Below are 23,839 nucleotides of genomic sequence, written 5' to 3'. Positions count from 1 at the left end.
ATGGGTTAATTTTCCTATCAGGGTAACTGGTGTAAGTGTACAGTGTTGGAGGCGAGTGTATTTGTTTGGTGAGTGGAGGCGGCGCGCTGCAGGCCGGTGACATGGCCTCGCAATCAGCAGGACCTGAGTCTGTGTCGCTCAGACACGGGGTGAGGTGTGTCCCCGAGGGGTCTGCTACGGTGGAGGAGGTTCTGAAAGCTGTCGGCGAGCAGGTAGGATGCGAAATCTCGCTTATGCATCGCGGATGAATAAAGCTGTGTGGTGGTTTTTTGAAAAAGGAAAGTTTGGTAAACAAAGTAATTGCGAGTGGCATTTTTGTGAGGGATGTGCTTGTGGCCGTATCGCCGCTGTCGGCTCCTGCTACACGGGTAGTCGTGTCTAACGTGCCGCCGTTTATCAAAGACGAGGCTCTGTCGAGAGAGCTGATGCGCTTCGGGAGGTTTGCGAGTGGTTTCAGACCTATTGCTCTTGGGTGTAAGGAACCTGGGCTGAAGCATGTACTCTCGTTGCGTAGGCAAGTGTTTATGTATTTGAAAAGCGCAGACCAAACGTTAAATGCTAGTTTCACTGTGAAGTTTGGGGAGAGCTTGTATGCTGTGTATGCGAGTACTGACAGCTTGCGCTGTTTTGAGTGCGGGGATATTGGACATAAGCGATTCGCTTGTCCGCATCCAAAGCGTGCAGCGGGAGGGGCATCGCGTCAGCCAAGTAAAAAAATAGTAGAGGTTAATGTGGTAATCACTGCAGAGCAACAGGCAGATACAGGGGGAGTGGAGGATGTTACTGTGAGACAGAGGGGCTGGTGGTGGAGGGAGAAGCTGCAGGAGGAGTTGGAGTAGAACTAGAGAGTGATACTGAGACAGGGGGGCTGGTGCTGGAGGGAGAAGCTGCAGGGGGGAAGCATGCTCCCGAAACAGGTGCACAGCCAGGGCCGGTGCTAGGTTTCATCAGATGGAGGGGGGGCCCCTTTCCCGTGGTTGTAGGGGGGAGTGAAGTTGACGCAGAGGCCAGTGGTGGTGTGGAGAGAGGGGGGGCGAAGTGGTGGAGGGGGGGGGGTCAGAATGGGAAGGAGAGGAAGTTGAGGGGAGCACACTGGTGGGTGAGGAGGGGATGGATTTAGGGGGGGGTGCTAAGGAGAGGGAGAGTGGGTCTGAGGAAGAGGCATCGGTATCTGGTGATGAGAGTGAGGATTTGGAAAAGGGGGAGGTGTATACTGCAAGGGAGCTCACCCGGTTTCTTAGGGAAACCAAAAACAAGAAAAATGTTCCCATTGGGACATTTTTTCCCAGATCAGGAAAAGTTTTTAAGGTCTGTGATACATGCTAACAAGGTCACAGGTGGTGGGATCAATGATGACACCCAGGAGGAAGTTCCGACTGAATAAGTGGGCTACTAATGTCAGGAAAAGAAGATTGTCATCAAAAACAGATGTATAATGTATGGACTGTATGGTGCACATCTGCGGGTGGTTTTCTTTTTCTGGTTCTTGTTCTCTGTTTTCTCCCTCTTTTTTCACATGGAGGTCCTTCGGATTGATTGTGCTGGGGATGGTGTGAAAGGGGGGCTGTTTTCTGATTATGCAAAAACAGAAACATTTAAATGTTATTTTTGTACAAGAGACCCATAGTGATGTGGGTAATGAGGTTGACTGGGGACTCAGTTGGAGGGGGGGTTTGGTGATGAGTCATGGCACTAATAATAGTGCAGGGGTGGCTGTCCTGTTCTCTCCTGGACTTGGGGTCAATATTACATCGCAGAAGGAGGTGAAGGTGTGGTGGGACAGAGTGATCCAGATGCCGGTTACTCAGGGCGACAAGACCCTGGTGAAATGCATCACCCTCCGGCGCACCAAGAGCAGTGAGGTGAACGAGCTGCGGGGGCGTCTGGTGGAGCGCCTGGGGCGGGGCCTGTTCAGCGGTTCAGACGAGGAGTGTTCTGTCTGCTGGAGTCGGTCCGCCTGCCTGTCACCACACTGTGCTCATGTCTACTGCCGCTCTTGCATCACTCTGGTCGTCAGCACGGAGCAGGAACATGCGCGCTGTCCTCGCTGTCGAGGTGAGATCAGGGCCAGTCGGCTGGTGGAGTTCCCACAGGAGATGGAAGAGGAGGAGGTTAAAGCTCTGATGGACAGCCTGCTCAGGGTGCGCGATGAGGACGGCAGCATCAGGAGTGTGGTGGTCTCTCAGTTCGAACGTTTCCTCACCATACTAGAGACCCCATTCAGGGACCATGGTTTCAGTTTTGTGCGTCTGGACGGCAGATTGACCCAGAAGAGGCGGGCCCAGGTCATCAGGGAGTTCCAGAGCCCCGGCCGCGGCCTCGTCATCTTGCTCCTGTCACTCAAGGCTGGACCCATTCTAACCTCCCCAGAGAGCAGTCGCATTTTTTATCTCTCCTCCCTGCCCTCCAAGGCCTCCTCTACCCTCCTCCCTGCAGCCGCCTTATCTCCGTACACAGCGCTGTCTTTCTGCTTCTCTCGACGGTGTGGACTCTAAGCTGCAATTAATAACGGTGTGGATCCCTAATTACAACTGCCTTACAACTGCCTCCTTGACGGTGTGGACATTCTACCCTTTCTTCAATATTCCTGACTTCCCACTCAGTCAATCAATGGATCAACTAGTAAGCTGGAGTTTTGCAGCAGTGGATCGAATCTTCTCTTCAAGAAAACAAAGTGCGACCGAACCATTATGTCCGATAGGGACATTCCAGGCCGGGTTTGCAATTGACAGTTGGAATAATTGGCGATCAATATGCCTATATTCTATTGAGATTGAAGATGTTGAGGATCTGTATCTCCTCGTCATCTTCCTGATCGGTTGGGGAGCGATCGCAATTTGGATTCGGATTTGCTGCCTTCAAGTAGTAGCAAGATTGGAAAATGCCCACATTGAATTGACAAAGCGGCTCGCTCAACATACAGCCGATGAACAATGTAGGGGTCAAGTAATGTTGGGGGGTCGCGCAGGACATTAGGACCGCGACAAAGAAGATGCAAGATCTGGATTAAATTAAAGCATTACAGGAATCATTGTAACCTGTTTCAACCCACCCCCCCCCCCCCCCCCCCCGCCACGTAACTCAAGTCTGTGGAAGAAAAGAAGGAATGTTTCGAGGTCAATGAAAGAGGCCGAGGAGAAGAAGTCAAGATAAGACCTGGTTTATGACGTCCGTACCCATCGCAACCAAGGACGGGACAGTATCTGACTGTCTGAAGATAAGATGGATGGCCATCCCCCCCCCCCCCCCCCCCCCCTCCCCATCCTCACGCAAACCTCCCCCCCACGAGCACGACTGGCGACGTGCACGGGAGGGGTGGATCCCTCGACTGCCTCACACGCCCAAAACCCTAAGCCACTACCCTCTCCTTAACTCCCACCCCCCACTCTCCGCCTCCCTCCCATCCCCCAAATTCCCTCCCCCGAGGGTGCTTCCTGAAGCTCACTGACTTTCGACATAAATGAACATTGTATCAACAAATGTGCTTTGTTTTGTATTAATTTAGGGTTGTGCCATTATTATTATGCAAAGATAATAATTGTGATTAATTCTGTAATGAGTTGTGTGTTTCTAGCATCCTTGACACCCAAGGACAACGATGAAATAAGTCAAGAGGCTTTTACGTTACTATCCTTGACAGCAATGTAAGCTGGATTAATGATCTGTTTATGTTGTGGAGTCTAAATAAAAACCTGAAACCTGAACCCTGCATCGGACCGTTTTGGGTAGACCAGAGAACGTGGTCGTCACCAAGTTCACCGTGAGGGACTCTGTGGAGGAGAGTATGGGGGAGATCCAGAGGGAGAGGCAGGACCGGGTGGAGAGTGCTTGGGGACTGGGGAATGCAATGGGTACTGTGGGGGGGGAGGGGCTGAACATATGATTTTGAATGTCAAGTGGTTTTATGTGCTGGAGGAGGTTTTTGAGTGTGTAGGGGTGGTTGTGGGTGTGTGTGTGTGGTGAGTGTGTGTGTGGTGTGGGTGTGTGCGTGCGAGTGGTGTGTGTGTGTGGGTGAGTGTGTGGGTGTGTGTGTTGTTTTATGAAGATGCAGTGAGATTTTTGTGTCTCTATTGACTGTTTTTAGTTGACATGTTTTAATAAAAAAACATCAAAAGTCTCTCTCTCTCTCTCCTCTCTCTCTCTCCTCTCTCTCTCTCTCTCTCTCTCTGTGTGTGTGTGTGTGTGGTGTGGTGTGGTGCGTATGTCCATGTGGGTGTTTGAGAGAGAGAGAGAGAGAGAGAGAGAGAGAGAGAGGGAGAGGGAGAGGATGAGAGAGAGAGAGAGAGAAGAGAGAGAGAGAGAGAGAGAGAGAGAGAGAGAGAGAGAGAGAGAGAGAGAGAGGGGATGAGAGAGAGAGAGTTGCATAGTGCATAGTAACTCTTTCAACAGTTTTGAAAGGTTTTAATTTGCTGGTGCAGAATTAATAGTGTAACAGAGAGAGCGCCAGAACAAAGAGGAGTTTCTCGCCACCAGGATGGGAATGGGCACGAGCCTCATTATCACCAAGTGACCCGGCCGGATCGGTGTTCCGCTGGAGGCGAAGAGGACGAAAACAACAACAACAACAACAACACAACAAGAATAACGATACATTTAGTCATTTAGCTGACACTTTTATCCAAAGCGACTTACAAGTTCTGTACGACAAGTCATCAGGAAGGAAGGGCACAACTCTATCAGCTGAGTAACAATGTTCATCAAAGTGTTGAGTGATGATGATGATGATGATGAAGACTTTATTTCAGACTCAAGGTCCATATTACACATAATACAAAACAGCAACAAGAATACAATTACAAAAGAAACAAGGCCAACGACATAGATTAAAATTCATAAAGGCATCGATTCCAATGTTTCCACAAACCAGAGGAGTACCTTGTATCACTTTGTTCTACATCACTAATGGCCCCTATTATCTTGTTTTTTTTACTCTAATAATCGACACATACATTTAAACATCAGGTTCCTCAGCAGAGCATGGAAGTGTGGGGACATTTTAGTCACAAACAGAGACTCCAAGGTAATCTCCACAGCCAGCCAAAGCAAGGTTATTATTACTTCCCGTAACTGGGAACCATTTTTATTTACTTTCATCATCATATGATGAAAGTATAATGTTACATCTTGCAAGTGTGTATTAAACTATGTTCTGCCCAAACCTCTTTTATCACTTTATGTGTGAACATGATGTATCTGTATGTAAACTGTCCTTTCATTGTGGCCACAGTGAAATAAACGTTTCTATTATTAATAATGACTCAGAATGATTTATAAAATGGCCCATCGCTTTGTCGTTTAATATTTCCCATTACAGCGTACAGTCTGCAGCACTGGCGCTGCACATCAACATCATCACACATGTCATCATCAGTGATATTGTGACCCAGATATCACACACTCTTCACCACATCTAGAGCGCAGTCAGACAGCAAGAAGGAGGGACACTTTTGCTTCTGGTCCTCCTTAGTTTTCACTCTCATAACAACACTCTTGTTAGGGTTGAATTTGATATCATGTTGTATACCATACACAGCGCAGACTTTAAGCAATTGCTGTAAACCAGCACTATAGGGGGACAGTATGACTAAATCGTCAGCATAGATGATTGAGTGCTACAGTGTAGGTTAGTATATTAGGACAAGTGCATGACAATAAGGTTAGTTAGGGTTTGATTATTATTATTATTATATATTTTTTTCAGATAATGGTTGGAGAAGTGCGTCTTTAGTCGACGGCGAAAGATTGGATGGGTTTCGGCTGTCCTAACTGGGGTGGGCAGTTCATTCCACCATTGTGGGGCAAGGACTGAGAATAGGCGACTTCTCCTTGATGAGTGTTAGAAGATGCAGAGTGTAGGGGTCTTGAGGGTGTGTAGTTAGAAGATGTGTAGAGCGTAGGGGTCTTGAGGGTGTGTAGTTAGAAGAGGCAGAGCGTAGGGGTCTTGAGGGTGTGTAGTTAGAAGAGGCAGAGCGTAGGGGTCTTGAGGGTGTGTAGTTAGAAGATGCAGAGCGTAGGGGTCTTGAGGGTGTGTAGTTAGAAGAAACAGAGCGTAGGGGTCTTGAGGGTGTGTAGTTAGAAGAGGCAGAGCGTAGGGGTCTTGAGGGTGTGTAGTTAGAAGATGCAGAGCGTAGGGGTCTTGAGGGTGTGTAGTTAGAAGATGCAGAGCGTAGGGGTCTTGAGGGTGTGTAGTTAGAAGATGCAGAGTGTAGGGGTCTTGAGGGTGTGTAGTTAGAAGATGCACAGCGTAGGGGTCTTGAGGGTGTGTAGTTAGAAGATGCAGAGCGTAGGGGTCTTGAGGGTGTGTAGTTAGAAGATGCAGAGCGTAGGGGTCTTGAGGGTGTGTAGTTCGAAGATGCAGTGTAGGGGTCTTGAGGGTGTGTAGTTAGAAGATGCACAGCGTAGGGGTCTTGAGGGTGTGTAGTTAGAAGATGCAGAGCGTAGGGGTCTTGAGGGTGTGTAGTTAGAAGATGCAGAGCGTAGGGGTCTTGAGGGTGTGTAGTTAGAAGATGCAGAGCGTAGGGGTCTTGAGGGTGTGTAGTTAGAAGATGCAGAGTGTAGGGGTCTTGAGGGTGTGTAGTTAGAAGATGCAGAGTGTAGGGGTCTTGAGGGTGTGTAGTTAGAAGATGTGTAGAGCGTAGGGGTCTTGAGAGTGTGTAGTTATAAGATGCAGAGTGTAGGGGTCTTGAGGGTGTGTAGTTAGAAGATGTGTAGAGCGTAGGGGTCTTGAGGGTGTGTAGTTAGAAGATGCAGAGTGTAGGGGTCTTGAGGGTCAGTGGCGAATCCTTATGGAAGCCAACGGAAGCCATGCCTCCCTAATATTAAAATATGAATTAATATCAAATATGAAATATGAAAAAAAAAAATATATATATATAATTTTTTTGTATATAGTTTACATTCTTTTGTGCATCTGTGTTATAATTTTTTATTTTTTTTTAAATGTCTCCCTCTTCTCCTTCTCACTCCCTCTAACACACTGTCAGACTCACTGTGCTCACTGCAGCTAGTATAGGAGAGAGGCAAGGCCAGATTAAGACTTCAGAGGTCCCTGGGCCAGATTCTTGTGGAGGCCCCCCCACACACAAAGGTCAGTGAATACCACGACCACAACACCAGTGGGAGCTCCACAAATCATGTTAAACCCAGATTCGGCTCAAACAAGAGACTAAACACGTTTCGCAATTATGCCACATCAATGTGGAACGCCCTACCCACAGCTGTAAAGGAATGTGAATCACTACCCACTTTTAAAACCACTCTCAAAGAACACCTGACGGGATGAAAAAAGTAGAGATAGTTGGTATGCTTTGCCGAAGTAACGCGCTCTTTCTGTCCCTTTCCTGTTTAGATTTTAACTTAGCAGCTCCGCTTTCCCACCGTTTAACTTTTTTATCCATGTTTTTTGAGTGTCATATGATCATACAGTACTACTCGAGTCTTAGCCTACTTGATCAACTTGCAAGTGCAATTCTCGCGATCAGTGGTCACCTGACCTGACCTGACAGTGACCCCTGGACCTGGACGTCAGTGTCACGTAGACTCAACGTCTCTCACCCCTGATTATCAAACAATCAATCACATTTTTATTTGCAATACAAAAAATTTAATAACAATAGATAGAGAAGAGATGAAATGATAGTAGTAGTCACTATAGATGCTGTGAAAGTAAACGCTGGATGAGGATCTGATTGTATATATTTTCTTTTTGTATCTCTTTTATTTTTTTTTACTAGTGTGTAGTGGAGGCCCCTAGTCGCGTTATTTCTAAACCTAGCTGCATTTCTGGCAAGACGCTCTCTGATTGGCCAACGCCTGTTTCTACACTGGTTAAGCTTAGGCACTCTTTCGAAGTTGGTTAAGGTTAGAGTTTGTCTTAGAGCATAGGTGTCAAACTCATGGCCCGCGGGCCAAATGTGGCCCCCAAGAGCTCTGGTAATTTTTTTTATTTTTTATTTAATTTTTTTTAAACATTAATCTTGGGTTAAAAAATAGCGGTGTTAAAAGAATTGTGGGTTAATGCGTTAATAAAGTTTTAACTTTGACAGCCTTAGTTATTACACATTCTTACACATACATGTATGTTGAACATCTGAGGTATTGATGAAGTAACAAAGGAAAAAAGTCAAAAGCACTTACTCCTCAGACATTCTTTGACAATTTTACAGCCCAAAATACAAAAAAGATCCGGGCGGAATAGGTAACAAATGGTTGAAGAAATATTGTCTGAACTGTCAGATGCAAACTGGCTGTGTGACATAACCGAGCATCTCGCTCAATTGAATAAGAAGCTGTAGGGACGGAAACAAGTCCCACCCAAAACTTGACCAATATAGTTGTGAACTGAGACAACCCTTATTTTGTTATTTCTGAGTACAGTTACAGTTGTGTGTTCATGCAGACACATAATAGCAATTTCATTACGAATTTAAAATGGGGGACCCTGATGTAAACAAGTCGAAAGTCTTTCTCTGGTCTGCATCCCCTTAACAATTGTGTGTATTGAGCTGTACTGTACTGTACCCATTCTGCAATCTGTTAATTAAAGTTAATTAAACAATCTTCCATTAGTTGGATGTATGCAAGGTTGTGTGCAGCCATTTGTTTTTGTAACATCTGCTACATCTGTCCCACGTGTTCTTTGCAGCTCACAGTTGTTAGTTCTGCCCCTCTTGACTGTGACAAAAAGGTTTTGAACAAACTTAATGTCATAGCTTGTATTTGATGATATTCTTCTTTGTTATTTACTTGAATGGTTTGATCATTGATTGATGGAGTAATATGGGGTTCTGATAAACTAAAATTATTTGTTAAAATAACATAAGCTAACATATATTTTTACATCTATGCGAATGCATTTGCAATATGTATAACTTGAATAAGTAATAAATACAGAAACAACATGTTTAACAATATGTAAATGAGTAGCTACATTTATTTTACATTACATTAACATTTATACGGTCTTTGGCCCTTTGTATTGGGGCAACCATAATGCTGATGTGGCCCTCTGTGAAAATGAGTTTGACACGAGCATGGCGATAGAACGGCAGGTAGTTTGCAGGCTGTTCGACGCGGAAATGGGCAAAGACACAGCTCGTCACGTGATTGGGCAAACATGTCAGTGGCCAATCAGAGAGAGTCAGTCAGTGCCAATCAGAGAGCGTCTGCCAGAAATGCGGCTAGGTTTAGAAATAACGCCGCCTAGTCACTAGGGGGAGCTCGATGATATCCGCTATCAGCACCGGCGGGTCTCTGCTGTCTGTCATGAATAATGATCCCAATCTGCCTTATTCGTGTCGGGGCTGCGTCTATTATTTTACCAACGGATTTCCAGTTCCGCGTTCTGCGATCTGATTGGCCACTGACGTTTCTTAGGCGACTCTTTCGAAGTTGGTTAAGGTTAGAGTATGGAATCAGGGCTGGTGTTCTATCGCCCTGCTCTAAGACAAACTCTAACCTTAACCAACTTCGAAAGAGTGCCTAAGCTTAAAGGAAAACTCCAACATTTTGGGAAATTAGCTTATTTAACATCTTCCCTGGAGTTAGACAAGAAGATACATACCTTTTTTGTCTCTGTGCGTGCATTTAGCTTAGGGAACAGTCGCTCCGTTAGCATAGCTTAGCTTAGCTTCATCACTGGAAGTGAGGCGGGGCCAGAGCCGGTTCCCTACAGGTTTGTTGATATTCTCATTCCTTCAAAGGATCCGAACCGATTGAAGTTTATGGATACCATGACTTAAAATCCTCTTACCTTGACGATTAAAAGCCTCCCCAATTTAGAAAACAGTAATCCAATGGCTGGTATTGATAATATACTACTAACTACTGGACGCTCGGAGCTAACCGGAGCTAACACAGAACAGGATGGTAAAGCAAATATAATGACTTCCTTTCTGGGGTTTTCAAAATAAAAGTGCGACGTTTATAGCAGCGGAAAACGTTTATTTTGTACATTATCTAACGTTAACACAAACCTAAACTAATGTTAGGTTAGTTGTAACGTTAGTTTAGGTTCGTGTTAACGTTAGATAATGTACAAAATAAACGTTTTCCGCTGCTATAAACGTCGCACTTTTATTTTGACAACCCCAGAAAGGAAGTCATTATATATGCTTTACCATCCTGGTCTGTGTTAGCTCCGGTTAGCTCAGAGCGTCCGGTATAACAATACCAGCCATTGGATTAGTTTTCTAAATTGGGGAGGCTTTTAATCGTCAAGGTAAGAGGATTTCAAGTCATGGTATCCATAAACTTCAATCGGTTCGGATCCTTTGAATGAATGAGAATGTCAACAATCACGACGACACGTTGAAATGACTGGCTGCGCTCAGAGAGGAGTGGTTGGGCAAAAAATAGTTCCGAGTATATTTGCTTATAAACACGTAATTGTCTAATTCAATTATTTTTTATTTCTCCACGTGGTGAATACACAGGTCACAACATGTTTACATGAACGTGTTGGAGTTGTATTTGGAGTGTATTCTGCAATCTGTTAATAAACTTTTCAATCAATCAATCAAACTATACACTGTAACGGGAACGTCAGGCTCCGGCCCCGCCTCACTTCCAGTGATGAAGCTAAGCTATGCTAACGGAGCGACTGTTCCCTAAGCTAAATGCACGCACAGAGACAAAAAAGGTATGTATCTTCTTGTCTAACTCCAGGGAAGATGTTAAATAAGCTAATTTCCCAAAATGTTGTAGTTTTCCTTTAACAATTGTGTGTATTGAGCCGTACTGTATTGTACCCATTCTGCAATCTGTTAAATAAAGTTTTCATCCATTCATTCATTCAACAATGATATTACCTCACATCACACAGTTGTATGACAAATATATTTGGTTTGTTGCAAAGCGGGACAGTGTTCACAAGTAACACATCACTTCCTGTTGATCATGCATTATTAGATCACTTCCTGTTGATCATGCATTATTACATCACTCCCGGTTGATCATGCATTATTCCTACATTTAATTGGATCTGGGGGTCATACAGTTTGGCTCATCAACTATCTAAATAGTTTGCGGGACACTGAACAAATGCAAATGTAAACTAAAATAATAGTACTGTTGCATTTTCCTCGTCACACGGTGAACAACGGAGAAAGATGCATTAGAAATGGAAAGAATTGCTCACGTTTGATCAGAAGCCAAGAATTGTTAAAAGAGCCATTTCTTCATAAAAATTCCCTTTATTTTGTATTTGATAAAGAATCTGCAAATCTATGATATACATGTACATACACAGCCCAGATGGAAGACTGGGCCAACCATACATAATAAAAAGAAGTGACAGACATGTCCTAATAGAGCTTTTCAAATGTATAAAAGGATGTTCATGAAATTATCTGTAATGTACATATTACATGTTGCAGGACACTGAACAAATGCAAATGTAAACAGAAATAATAGTAGTTTAGGGATGTCAGATATTATCGGCCGATATCGGCATTAAAATGTGATATCGGAAAATATCGGTATCGGTTTTCAAAAAAAAAAATATATATATATTTTTTAACATTTCTATAACCTTTATTTACCCAGGCAAGCAAGTAAGAACAAATTCTTTTTTATTTATTGTCAAAAGTATGCATAATGTTGTTAATTCCACAACAAGAGATATGTAATGTTAATTACCTGAAATTATAAAAAAAAATTGGGGGGGGGGGGAACATTGCATATATCGTATCGGTTGATATCGGTATCGGAAATTAAGAGTTGGACAATATCGGTAAAACAGCCAATAGAGAGCATCCCTAGTACTGTTCCATTTTCCTCGTCACACTGTGAACAACAGATGGCCACTGAAGGTACTTTGGTGATCCTGATCGCTCCGGATACATGCATTTAAGGTGTTTATAGTTACCCTGAGCTGCACATACACCACATCCCCTGCCTTTAGTAGAAGTGAGGCTCCATTTGAGGCGCTAACATCACCGGTAGGTTGTTGTGCCAATGCACCGACTACATTTACACCATTTTTAACCAGGGATACAAATGTAAGTCTTCCAAGACAACCGTGGATGAAGAGATTGAACAGGTAGACACCCTCCACTGGAGCCGTGAAGACGCCTGTTAGAGAAACAAGATCATCATTTTCCGCTCCTCTAATCCAACTAACAGAAAAATATAAATTGTTATTTACGATAGCCCTTAACATTACCGGACCCATACTTCCATTATCACGGTGCATGATAAACTAAAAGTAATTTATAGTAAATTAAAGGAGCAATAGGTGCCTGTTGATCTTTGGCAGAATATTTGTAAATCTTTAAACTGAATTCGACAACGCCCTTTCCGATCAGACCTTTGTGTACACACGCAACTGTTATATGCACAACAAGCACGCGTGTCACTCAAGGTTTTGATAGACAGCTCGCTCATTCCAATCGTTTGACTTGGTCGTTCATTTGATTGGATCTTGTTGTTTTAGCTCCTGCCCCTTACCAGAACAACAGATCTTTCTCATTTTGGTGTCAAACGTTTTATTTATTTAGTACTATCCATTACTGTCGAGATAAAATAAGAAATCTAACATGTTGCCAAAAATCTGTTGTCATGTTAATCGGAAACAATAAGCAATGTGTAGAAAGAAACAGATTTGATACTGTTTAATCTTTATCAGGAGGAGGAATGGTTTATCTTTCTTAGTGAGTATCCCATAATCTCCCCAACAGAATTGCTGTAAGGATCAATGATAGTCCTGTTGGTAAAACTGTCTAACATTTAGCTAAAACGCACAACACAAATGGCAGTTGCTTGCATGTCTTTGTGGTTGTATCTTACACATACTATTACAAAGTAATAACTGGCAACATTACAGTATGAACACATTCTGTCACCTGTGTCATCTAGTATCCACCATACCTGTGTGTTGATTATAAGCGTTGCCAACATTCGTGATGACGTGTCTGTAGACCAGGGTAGTAGTAGTTTCATAAGGCCCTGTGCGTCCCCATCCTGAAGCCAAGAGGCCGGCTGAGAAAGACACCTGTCTGGCTGTGAGACAAAGATAGCATCACATATCATTTGCATTTCATGGGTTATAAGATAACAGTGTATTAACCATGAGAAGGTCTCTTTATAACACATTAATGTATCTTCATGCAATAAACTGGAGCTGCCCCACCGTGGCTGTGATTTATTCTGGTTATTGATATAAGACACTATGAGTTATCATGCATGTTAATAATGCATTATGAGCAATTATGAATATTCATATAACACTATCAGCAGTTTGTGGTCAGTAAAGCATTACCAAATATCGTTCTTCGTTTTTATATGCAGTTTATATATTTCTTTCTATTATCTTTTTCTATTGTATTTCTATTAATTTATTTTAAATAAATGTTTGTTCTAAAGGTTCTAAAGCTCTTCCTTAAAATGTTTCAGTGAAAGTAATTAGTTTTAAACAATAAAAGTCAATAATACCTTGAAACTGATTCTCCATGTCCCTCAGCCTGTCTGTCACCGCCTGCAGCTCCAGCTGTGTGTGTCTCAGCTCCACCCTCTGCTCCGTCATCGGAGCCTCCATGTCCCTCAGCCTGTCTGTCACCGCCTGCAGCTCCACCCTCTGCTCCGTCATCGGAGCCTCCATGTCCCTCTGCCTGTCTGTCACCGCCTGCAGCTCCAGCTGTGTGTGTCTCAGCTCCACCCTCTGCTCCGTCATCAGAGCCGTCATGTCTCTCAGCACGCTGTGGATGTCAGACAGCCAGGCTTGTTGGGAGAGTCCAGTTCCCTCTTGGTCAATCTGCACTGTCCCTCCGTCAGGAACAACCTGTGAAGAGATCTCGTTCAGACCGTCCCTGTCTACAGCGTCTCCCAGAACCTCAGCGCCTGACAGACGGCACCATAAGAGCAACCGCAGGAATACAGTCGAAGTCAATAGTCCACGTGGGGGTCCTGTAGGGGGGGGGGGGGAGCGAGAGCGAGCGAGAGCACATGGTATTGTATTTATTATTTTTATGTCTTTTAGTCTATTTTCATTCTGATTTAATTACTGGACTGTCATTATTGTTATTATTATTTCTGTTATTGTCCTGTGAATTATGGTTGATTATTACATGGCGTTTTCACATTCGCCGAAATGCTTGCTTGTGATTGGTCAATAGCCCCCCGACAGCGGTCATTATTTTTCAATAATGACCGCTGTGGGACAATAATGACCGATGTGCGCAGCTGTTGGCAATCAAGCCCACATCAGTGCAGCAAATCAGACACTGCCGCGGCTGCACTGACAGCGGAGTGTGTGTAGATTACAGCGGAGCCAGAACAGAGGCTGCCCGCGATAATAATAATCACTTTATTTGGGCTGACAGAGCCACAGAACAACTGCGATTTGTCAAATGAATTAGGTATATTGTTAGTAAGTTAGCCATGTAATAAGCGGGATAATGTATAGCTTTACTCGGTCATTGTCGCAAAATAATTGACCTTCACTGACGTTCAACTACGTGTTGGTCAATTATTTTGCGACAATGACCTCGTAGCTATACATTATCCCTTACTTATTACTGTTACCGTATTGTTTGTCTTGGTTCATGTAAAAAAAGGGTAAATAAAAAACATTTGTTCAAAAAAAATAAACTGAAAACTGACTTGCTCCTCAAAGCACGCCTGGATGATCCAGCTGCCTTTGAATGATTTTTTTGTTGTGAAGTGGATTTCCCAAGCTATTTCGGTTCTGCTCTGCTTCAGAACCGGGTTGCTGGTACTCTGCGTTGTGATTCAATACCTTAAAGCTCCGGGAATCACTTCTCTTCAAACTGAGCAGTGCAGGCAGAAGGAATTAGGAGGAAAAAGGTTATATAGCAGCTGTTTAATCAAAGTTTAAGAGTGTATACAAATTACAATAAGAAAATGCTATAGTCGTGATCACAAACACTATGCCGTGAGTGATTACAACCAGACTAATATTACAGTATAAAGAATGATAGTTGATAAGTTGTTGATGGTCTTTGTCGTCTGGCTGACAAAACAAAGCAGTCTGTTTTCCCTCCAAAAAGTCCTTTGTCCTTGTTGCCTTGGTTGAGATGGGTGGAGAGGTCTTGTCCTTGTGGGTGGGTTGTGGAGAGGTCTTGTCTCGTGGTTTGGTTGTTTCAGAGTCCTTCTCCCCCATTCCACCTGGGATCTTATAGCCAAGGCCCAGTGTCTCGGAGTTGATGACATCATCACATTATTTCCTCCAATCACAAGCCTGCTAAGCTGGCATTTGAAAATAGGGGTTTGGCTTATAGGCCAAACCCCCTTCACATAACTGCAAAAGGAGGCTGTCCTTACAGTCAACAATGTATACTGTCCTTTGTTTAATAAACATTGCATTATTTTCATTTCCTAATATCTATATTTGAATTACAATTGCCCACATAAACACAGATATATTTTCTTTATCACTAAGTCTAATGACTTTAATCATTCTTTTAGAATAGAATATAACTGAATAACAGATTAAATTAGAACTGGATAGAAGAGAATAGATCAGAATATAAAACCATCAATTAATCAAATTGAACATAAATGAAAACAGAACAGGCACATTAACTAATTACCTAATTTAAGTATGACCAAACCTAATTATATTTTACTTGTTTGGAGCTTAAATTAAGGATTTCAATAGTGATCTTCTCTGTGTGTGTGTGTGTGGATGTGTATGTGAAAATGTGTGTGTGTGAGTGTGTGTGTGTGTGTGTATCTGTGTGTGTGTGTGTGTGACTATGTGTGTGTGTGTGTGTGTGTCTCTGTGTGTGTGTGTGTGTGTGTGTGTCTGTGTGTGTGTGTGTGTGAGTCTATGTGTGTGTGTGTGTCTGTCTGTGTGTGTGTGTGTGTCTGTCTGTGTGTGTGTCACAGGAAACTCCAGCGAGATAACATGTTTATGTGACCTTTTGGTCTTTGTTTTGATCTTACAGAGCCCATAGTCCCAGGCCATAGCAGATGGCCCTTGGGTTCCTGTCGTAGATAGAATCATTTGACCACTCACTTCATATGTAAATCGACCTGTGTGCCTACCATGGCAATCAGTCTATGTAAACACACACACAATCTATGAATTATTGTTTTGAGGGCCAAGTATTTCTACACATTAGTTAATCATGAGATCTATGGTTTGGGAATTTACCACAGTTCCCCACTTGGATAGTTTACCTATCCTTAATATGTCAAACATAGATATCAATTTCTACACACTACTAAATACTTAAAACATTTTAAATCATATTAGGATAAAATATATCATGTGCACAGTCTTTAACAACTTGTTCTCGTACCAAGATCAATTTCCATTGGTCTCAACTGTGAGTTGTCAAATTCTGACTTGGAGCATTTGAGGAGGGGGGTCTATGTTTTCTAGATTTGACCCGGCCTCCTCTTTGTTGCTCAGAGCTGATGCAGTATCACGACTGCTGGGTGCAACTCAGAAAGCAAATTGCCTTTCTATTACACCCCATCTTCTGTCAAGAACATCTTGACTCGTGTTGACCTCTATTAGGGGGTAGGACCCCCTGCTGTATCTTCTATTGCTGTCACAGCGGTGGGGAGGCCGTCGCTGGCTGCCCAACCCCCGTTGACCCTCGGATTAGTGGAAGAGGTTTGTTTCTCCTCCCCTCCGCCTGGTCGTCGATAGGGGCGATAGCAGCTCCCCCCCTTCGCTTGTTGACCCCCTGGTCAATAGTTGAGGCCTTGCTTCTGTTGACCGCCGGAGTTGTTGCTGAGGCCTAGCCGCCTGTCTCCTCGTTGGTTGCCTGTCGTTTCCCTCTGAAGCCTCAAGACTCGGTCACTGCGTTGGCCGAGACTCTCCCGGCCCGAGAGGTAGGCGTCTCCTGGTTCTCCGCAGTGTTGTGGCTCCCCATGGAACCGCTGGGTAGACACTAGCCAGTGTCCTGCATCAACAGTACCGATGGAGTCCTCGGTCTTCCTTGTACCACTCTCTGATGACTGCGGATTCCCCAATCTCCCATCCGTATCCTGTAGTGAATATATATCGCTTCGGGGGACAGTGCAGATCACTTCTACCACAACAATTGATTGAGAATCCATAATTTCCATAATTTTCCTCCCTCAGACTCTCTTTACTGGTCTGAGCTTTGACAACTTTCTTTTCCAAATAATGTATCTATATATATCATGGCTTTTAGATCATTAATTTTCAAAATTCTGAAAAATTCACATGGCTCTCATTATATTATGCTGTCAAAACAGTATACTCCTCCACCTCTCGATGTGAAATACACAATGAAACATCGTTACCGTCGTCCTTTGAACAGCCGCACCCGGACCGGACGGTCAGCACCGACACATCCACTCTCCCAGTAACCTGTGTGTATGGCAACAAATCACAGGCCGCCTTAAACACACATCTTCCACACCACAAGCCAATTATCAATTACACATGTCCACACCCTACACAAGACTAATTTGGCCAATAGCGACCAAACCTATTGAGCTTCATTAATGTACAGAGAATCATGCTTCCCAACACTTTTACCAATCACGACACACCCCCAGCCCCTAAAACTGGGTATTCAATGGGCGGAGAACAAAAATCCATAACTAGCTCATGTTCCTTCACTTTGTTCCCAGTCCATCTTACAGACATATACTACCCCGTCCTGATGTGTCGAGATCACTCCCAGCTTGCCAGGTACCCTAAGAAAAAACACACAGAAAGAAAGAAAACAGAAAACAAAACACAAAGAAAACGCTGCCAAACCAATAAGTGAAAAAATAAACCAAACTTGTGAGCTTTTTCTTTTTTCTACTGAGCTCATTTTTAACTAAGAAACAAAAAGGGAAATCAAATGAATAAACAAAATGTACGCTCCCGGCCTAAGTCAGGAATTGCTCGTAACACACTAGAAAAGAGAAGTAAAAATAAAAGTAAACAAACACCTATCCTATTGCTCATAACTGTTAATACGCTTCTATCAATACTATAAAATACTAGAAACAACTATGAGTCTTTTTAATTTCCTAATCATGCAGTCCACCCCTTGATCAATCTGAATGTTGACCAAGCATGGACAATTCACTGATCACTAGCTGCCGCAGTGTCACATCATCACACTGTCTAATATTGATTAACTGTTTAACATAATTTGATCCTCTTGTTAGTCTGATTAGTTCATGCATTTGTCAGTCACTCATACATCCGTTTTTAGTAACTTTCATTCATAATCTAATCACCTAACACCTCTATCTTTTTTATTCCTTATCTTTATTCTAATCTAATTAGGAGCATATTTTATCATTCAATATATCCCACCTCTACCCTAGTCAGTTGCATATATTTTACTCTGCCGGTGGCCTCTGCAGACATGACCTTTGAAAATGACCGTTCACTCCACAGATCCAACAACACTGGCGGTCTCCCCCGGGTTGTGGGACCCGGTGGGTCAGTTGCCTGTGACCGGATGACCCTGGGGTCATCGGGCCCAGAACATGTCCTGGTGGTATGCCATCATCGCCATGGTTCCCTGGAGCCTGTTCGGAGGAGAAAGCCACGTACCTATTTGGTCCAGTCACAGTTCCTTGAGAGGGGCCCGTGGTTGGGAGGGGCCCGCCACCTGTTTCTGTACAAACACGCCCTGTTGTGGATAGATGGTCCCGCTCTGCACAGTCCCGAGAAATGTGTCCGAGGGTCCCACACGTCCAACAATGCACCTGCCGCACACGGTAGCCATTCGGATTCCTGCCTCTGCCTCCACCTTTTCCTCGTGGTTGCCACCTCGTGGGTGGTCTTATTGGGGTTTGTTGTTGTTCCGGCACGGGACCCCCTTGTGGCCCCAACTGGGCCCGTCTCTGGCCATCTGGTTCTCCAGAGGGAGAGGGAGAGAGGCGATTGGAACCTGTCTCCCCTCCGGGCTGTGTGGACTGGATTAGGCCTTGGAGATAGTCCACCACCTGTCTAGCCACGGCTAGCTGTTGTTCGAGAGAGAGGCACGTCTTTAACTGGCAGTCATCTGCAACGGACACTTCAGCGTGGATTGACTCGGGTAATACAGCTGTCTCTGGGTCGCTTGCTGCAACGACTCCCTGTGGCGGAGTAAAAGACATTATTTCCAGTCCCTCCGTCTCACTGGACACTAGAGGGGAGTCGATCACATTCCAGCCAATCAAGTCAACGTCCAATTTGGTCAATGTAATGTCTGCAGAGGTTATCGGCCTTATCTTGATTTGGGTACGCATTCTATACCGGCCTCCTTTAACTACAAGGTTCTGTAATGGCCTGAATATCTTTGGCCATCTTTTCGTCACTTTTATTGTGACATCTCCAGTCGTTGAAATAGACAGATTGTCTACCCTTTCTATGGTCAGTGCATCTAACCCTCCGGTTGCTCCTATCTGTGTATTTTCCATTTTCACCTTTCTCCAAACACTCGTAACGTCACCGTTTGGAAAGCAAGTTTCTCTGTATTCAAACTATTTTTACCAAACTTGAGTTAATTTCACTCACACTTCTATATTGGTGTAAACAGGAATTGATAATCTCGGTCTTGTGATACTATACCCCCTGACTGTCAACAGTCTCTTTGATTTCCCTGTTGGGGTTCGGAATTGTCAGCGCTGGCCATCCGTCCTGGAGCAGCTGTGAAGAGAGAAGCAAAAAATACACTTAATTTTCAGTGACATTTGTCTTTAAGCATGGAATGTCGGGCATCTCCTATACTAAGATCACTTGAGAGCATTTGTGCAATTTTCGTTTTTGATTTATCAATGACACAGCCTTAATCTTTTTCCAGTTGTCTCCATTGGAAACTCAGACTCTCAATCCTGTTGTCCTGATCCTTCCTAACGCCACTCCGGGGAACTTATTTTTCATCAGCTGTTTCCTTCTGTTGGTCCATTAGAAATTTGTTATTTACAGCCTATCATTTCTAAACATCTGTATCGGACATGGTAATTTAGGTGAATAACCTCACTTTTACTCTAATTGTTATTTGCAAATGACTATGTGTATGTGTAACTATATTTATTTCTGTCCGTGAAAGCCTAGTATGTATTTCGCTCATATTACATTATACATATCAGTAACATACATATCTTCCATTCATAATCTCTCACACAGTTACTATATATCCCCCGTAACACCTAACCCCTTAGGTGTTAAAATAACGCGCTTCTCACGGGAACAGAAATCAATTTTCAGTGCCTTATGTCACTGAAGTCCCCGTGCATTTAGAACAGTGTCACACAACCCGTTCATAACCACAGGTGCCGACACCATCCCCACATTGAAAATCCTGCCGACCAATGACATTCCACTGGCCAACTCGTCCTGTGGCCCACGGCATCACCCCCAGTTTGCAACCTGGAACGCGAAACCCCGGGCCCCCTACTCAAGGATATTCAAAGATCATTCCACTCACAACCACTGCCACACACATACAGCACCTCTGACACCCATATACCCACACACAATATAATCCGACGCGCGTAGTGTGGCAGCGAGCCTTTGACGAGTGCACGCACAGCGCACCCCCGTTAATGCGCGGTGGCAGACAGCGAGCCCACCCCCGCCACGACGTTTAGCAGTCCCCGTACCCCTGGTAAAATGAAAACTGTGCGCAGTGTGACAGCGAGCACCGACGAGCCGCACACATAGCACAAAGCGTGGAGGCAGACAGTGAGCCACGACGAACTGTCTACCCACAACCCCATCGCAGGCGCAGCCAAGTAGAGCAATTACGCTCCGACTTACGGCCCACCAACATGAACTGACATGGAGCCCCCGCCTTACCAGCCGGAGCTCGTCCAAATGTAAGGAAAGAAGTACGAGCGCCTTGTCGAACAAAGCGTAGCGCCAACGCCAGCCAATACCACTGCCAGCACTAGAAATTCCCTAAAAATAACAATAAAACTGAATATGGAACAACAACATACGCATAATAAGTCCCAAACTCAACCTCTCGCCTCTGAAACCCTACAGTAAACAGCAATAAACAATATACCTAGCACTACACCGCGTTTGAAACCCATAAAAAACGTCTATATACAGGCCCTAAACCAGGAGAGAAAGAGAAAGCGTTTTGGGGGGGCCGAGGGGGGGGGGAAGTACATGGAAGAGAGGCGGTGTTGAAATGAGGGGAGTGAGTGAGAGGGGGGGGTAAGAGAGAGAGAGAGAGAGGGAGGGAGAGGGAAAGAGGGGGGGAGGTGAGAGGGAGAGGGAGAGAGGTGAAAGGGAGAGGGAGGGAGGAGGGTGAGAGAAGGAAAGAAAGAGAGGGGGGGTGAAAGAGAAAGAGAGAGAGGGAGAGGAGGGGAAGAGGGGGGGAGGTGAGAGGGAGGGGGAGAGAGGGGGGAGGCGAAAGGGAGAGGGAGGGAGGAGGGTGAGAGAAGGAAAGAAAGAGGGGGGGGTGAAAGAGAAAGAGAGAGAGAGGGAGGGGAGGCGAGAGGGAAAGGGAGAGAGGCGGAAAGGGAGAGGGAGGGAGGAGAGGTGAGAGGGAAAGAAAGAGAGGGGGGGGTGAAAGAGAAAGAGAAAGAGAGAGAGTAGAGAGGAAGAGAGAGAGAGAGAGAGAGAGAAAGGTGCGTGTGGGAGAAAGAGAGAGAGTGAGAGAGGAAGAGAGAGAGAGAAAGAGAGAGAGAGAGAGAGAGAGAGGGGGAGAAAGAGAGGGGGAGAAAGAGAAGAGAGGGGGAGAGAGAGTGTACAATGAAAACGTTCTGTGAGCAGAATCCAAACATATTCATCCTGTCCTCTTCTGCCCCCTCCACCTTCCCCTTAACAATGGACGCTCGCCGCCCCTACCAAGATGGACGCTCGGCGCCCCTACCAAAATGGACGTCCCATCGCGAGACATCCCGAGAGCCCCGTCATGCCATGACGTCAGCACAGTTAGCTTAGCATATTAGCTTCGTTAGCTCCAACCCAGCGCGCGTAGGCCGTCAGACCGCGCACCCTTATGACGTCACAACCGGCGACCGCTTTAGCCGTTAGCGCGGCTAGGTAGCATTAGCTTAGCTTCTCCCATGATCCCATAAAAACGCTCCCCAACGACCCGTTCCGCCGCGCGGGCCGTCTCCTCGCAACGTTAATATAACACCACATACCCCACAACAGAACCCTATTTCCCTCAAAACGCCAGTGTAGTGATCTAAATAGAAATATAAAAACATAATAGCAAAACACTAGTTTGACCCCTCCGTCGTCTTCACCGGCGAGCTTAGAACGACTTCCGGGTCGGGTCTAGATAATCCCAATCACCTTAAACATTACACATCTATTTTATCCGCCACGAATATGAAAACTTTTAAGTGCCTTACACATCCCCGTAATCTCAAGACACTATCGATCGACCCTATACATTTGAGTTACGTCTACTTTTCCCTCCGTATCCTCCGGTGCCTCAGAGGCTAATACAACAGCTAACCGCTGCTGCGTTCGACGGGCCTCGGAAAACCGGCGTTATCCTTACATTTCCCCACGGCCAATCGGTGACTTAAATTACATAATAACACAACTATACTCTCACACGTCCCACCAATCACTCCTAACCATAAACATTCGCCAACTATACATTCATACACGCTTCCTAACACAATTAAAAAATACAAAATCAGCATTCACGCACATTACCGTCTCTCGAACGCCGCACAGCGGCGCGTAAGTACTATTTTTTGTTATAGCCTAACGCCGTCTAATTTCAACACGCCCGCCCGTGCCCAAGGCTAAACCAGACCTACTTGTGCTAAATCTCTACTTTAGAAAATACGACGCACGGCGTGCTTTAGCCTCTACTTCTAAGACATACAACGCACACTTGTTTACCTTGGCTTAACTCTGAGCACGAATCTAGACATGTTCCTGTTCCGACTGGCAGCGGCGCTCCGTTAGTTGTGCTAAAATTCTACTTTAGAAAATACTACGCACGGTGTTTACAGAGCCGCCCTCCCCAGCCAGAACATTCAATCCAATTTTCCCTTACATCATGCTTACATGAGGTTAAATTCTTAGCAACCCCCTCCGTGGTTCGAATAGAGCACCCATACATCATCACACTCACCTCTTAGTAACTTTTCCAGTCACTTGAAGACGATCGATCGATCAGTTGTTCTCCTCGTCGACCGGCGTGTAGAGAAAAAAAAAATTTATTTTGTTGTGGTGATAAAACGAGCGCTCTGATTCACTGAAGTACGGCACCAAAATGAAGTGGATTTCCCAAGCTATTTCGGTTCTGCTCTGCTTCAGAACCGGGTTGCTGGTACTCTGCGTTGTGATTCAATACCTTAAAGCTCCGGGAATCACTTCTCTTCAAACTGAGCAGTGCAGGCAGAAGGAATTAGGAGGAAAAAGGTTATATAGCAGCTGTTTAATCAAAGTTTAAGAGTGTATACAAATTACAATAAGAAAATGCTATAGTCGTGATCACAAACACTATGCCGTGAGTGATTACAACCAGACTAATATTACAGTATAAAGAATGATAGTTGATAAGTTGTTGATGGTCTTTGTCGTCTGGCTGACAAAACAAAGCAGTCTGTTTTCCCTCCAAAAAGTCCTTTGTCCTTGTTGCCTTGGTTGAGATGGGTGGAGAGGTCTTGTCCTTGTGGGTGGGTTGTGGAGAGGTCTTGTCTCGTGGTTTGGTTGTTTCAGAGTCCTTCTCCCCCATTCCACCTGGGATCTTATAGCCAAGGCCCAGTGTCTCGGAGTTGATGACATCATCACATTATTTCCTCCAATCACAAGCCTGCTAAGCTGGCATTTGAAAATAGGGGTTTGGCTTATAGGCCAAACCCCCTTCACATAACTGCAAAAGGAGGCTGTCCTTACAGTCAACAATGTATACTGTCCTTTGTTTAATAAACATTGCATTATTTTCATTTCCTAATATCTATATTTGAATTACAATTGCCC

The sequence above is a fragment of the Notolepis coatsorum genome (assembly GCF_963971535.1).
Source record: "Notolepis coatsorum genome assembly, chromosome: 3".
NCBI lineage: Eukaryota > Metazoa > Chordata > Actinopteri > Aulopiformes > Paralepididae > Notolepis > Notolepis coatsorum.
The sequence above is the reverse complement of the archived record's forward strand: the minus strand, read 5'-3'. Positions refer to the sequence as shown.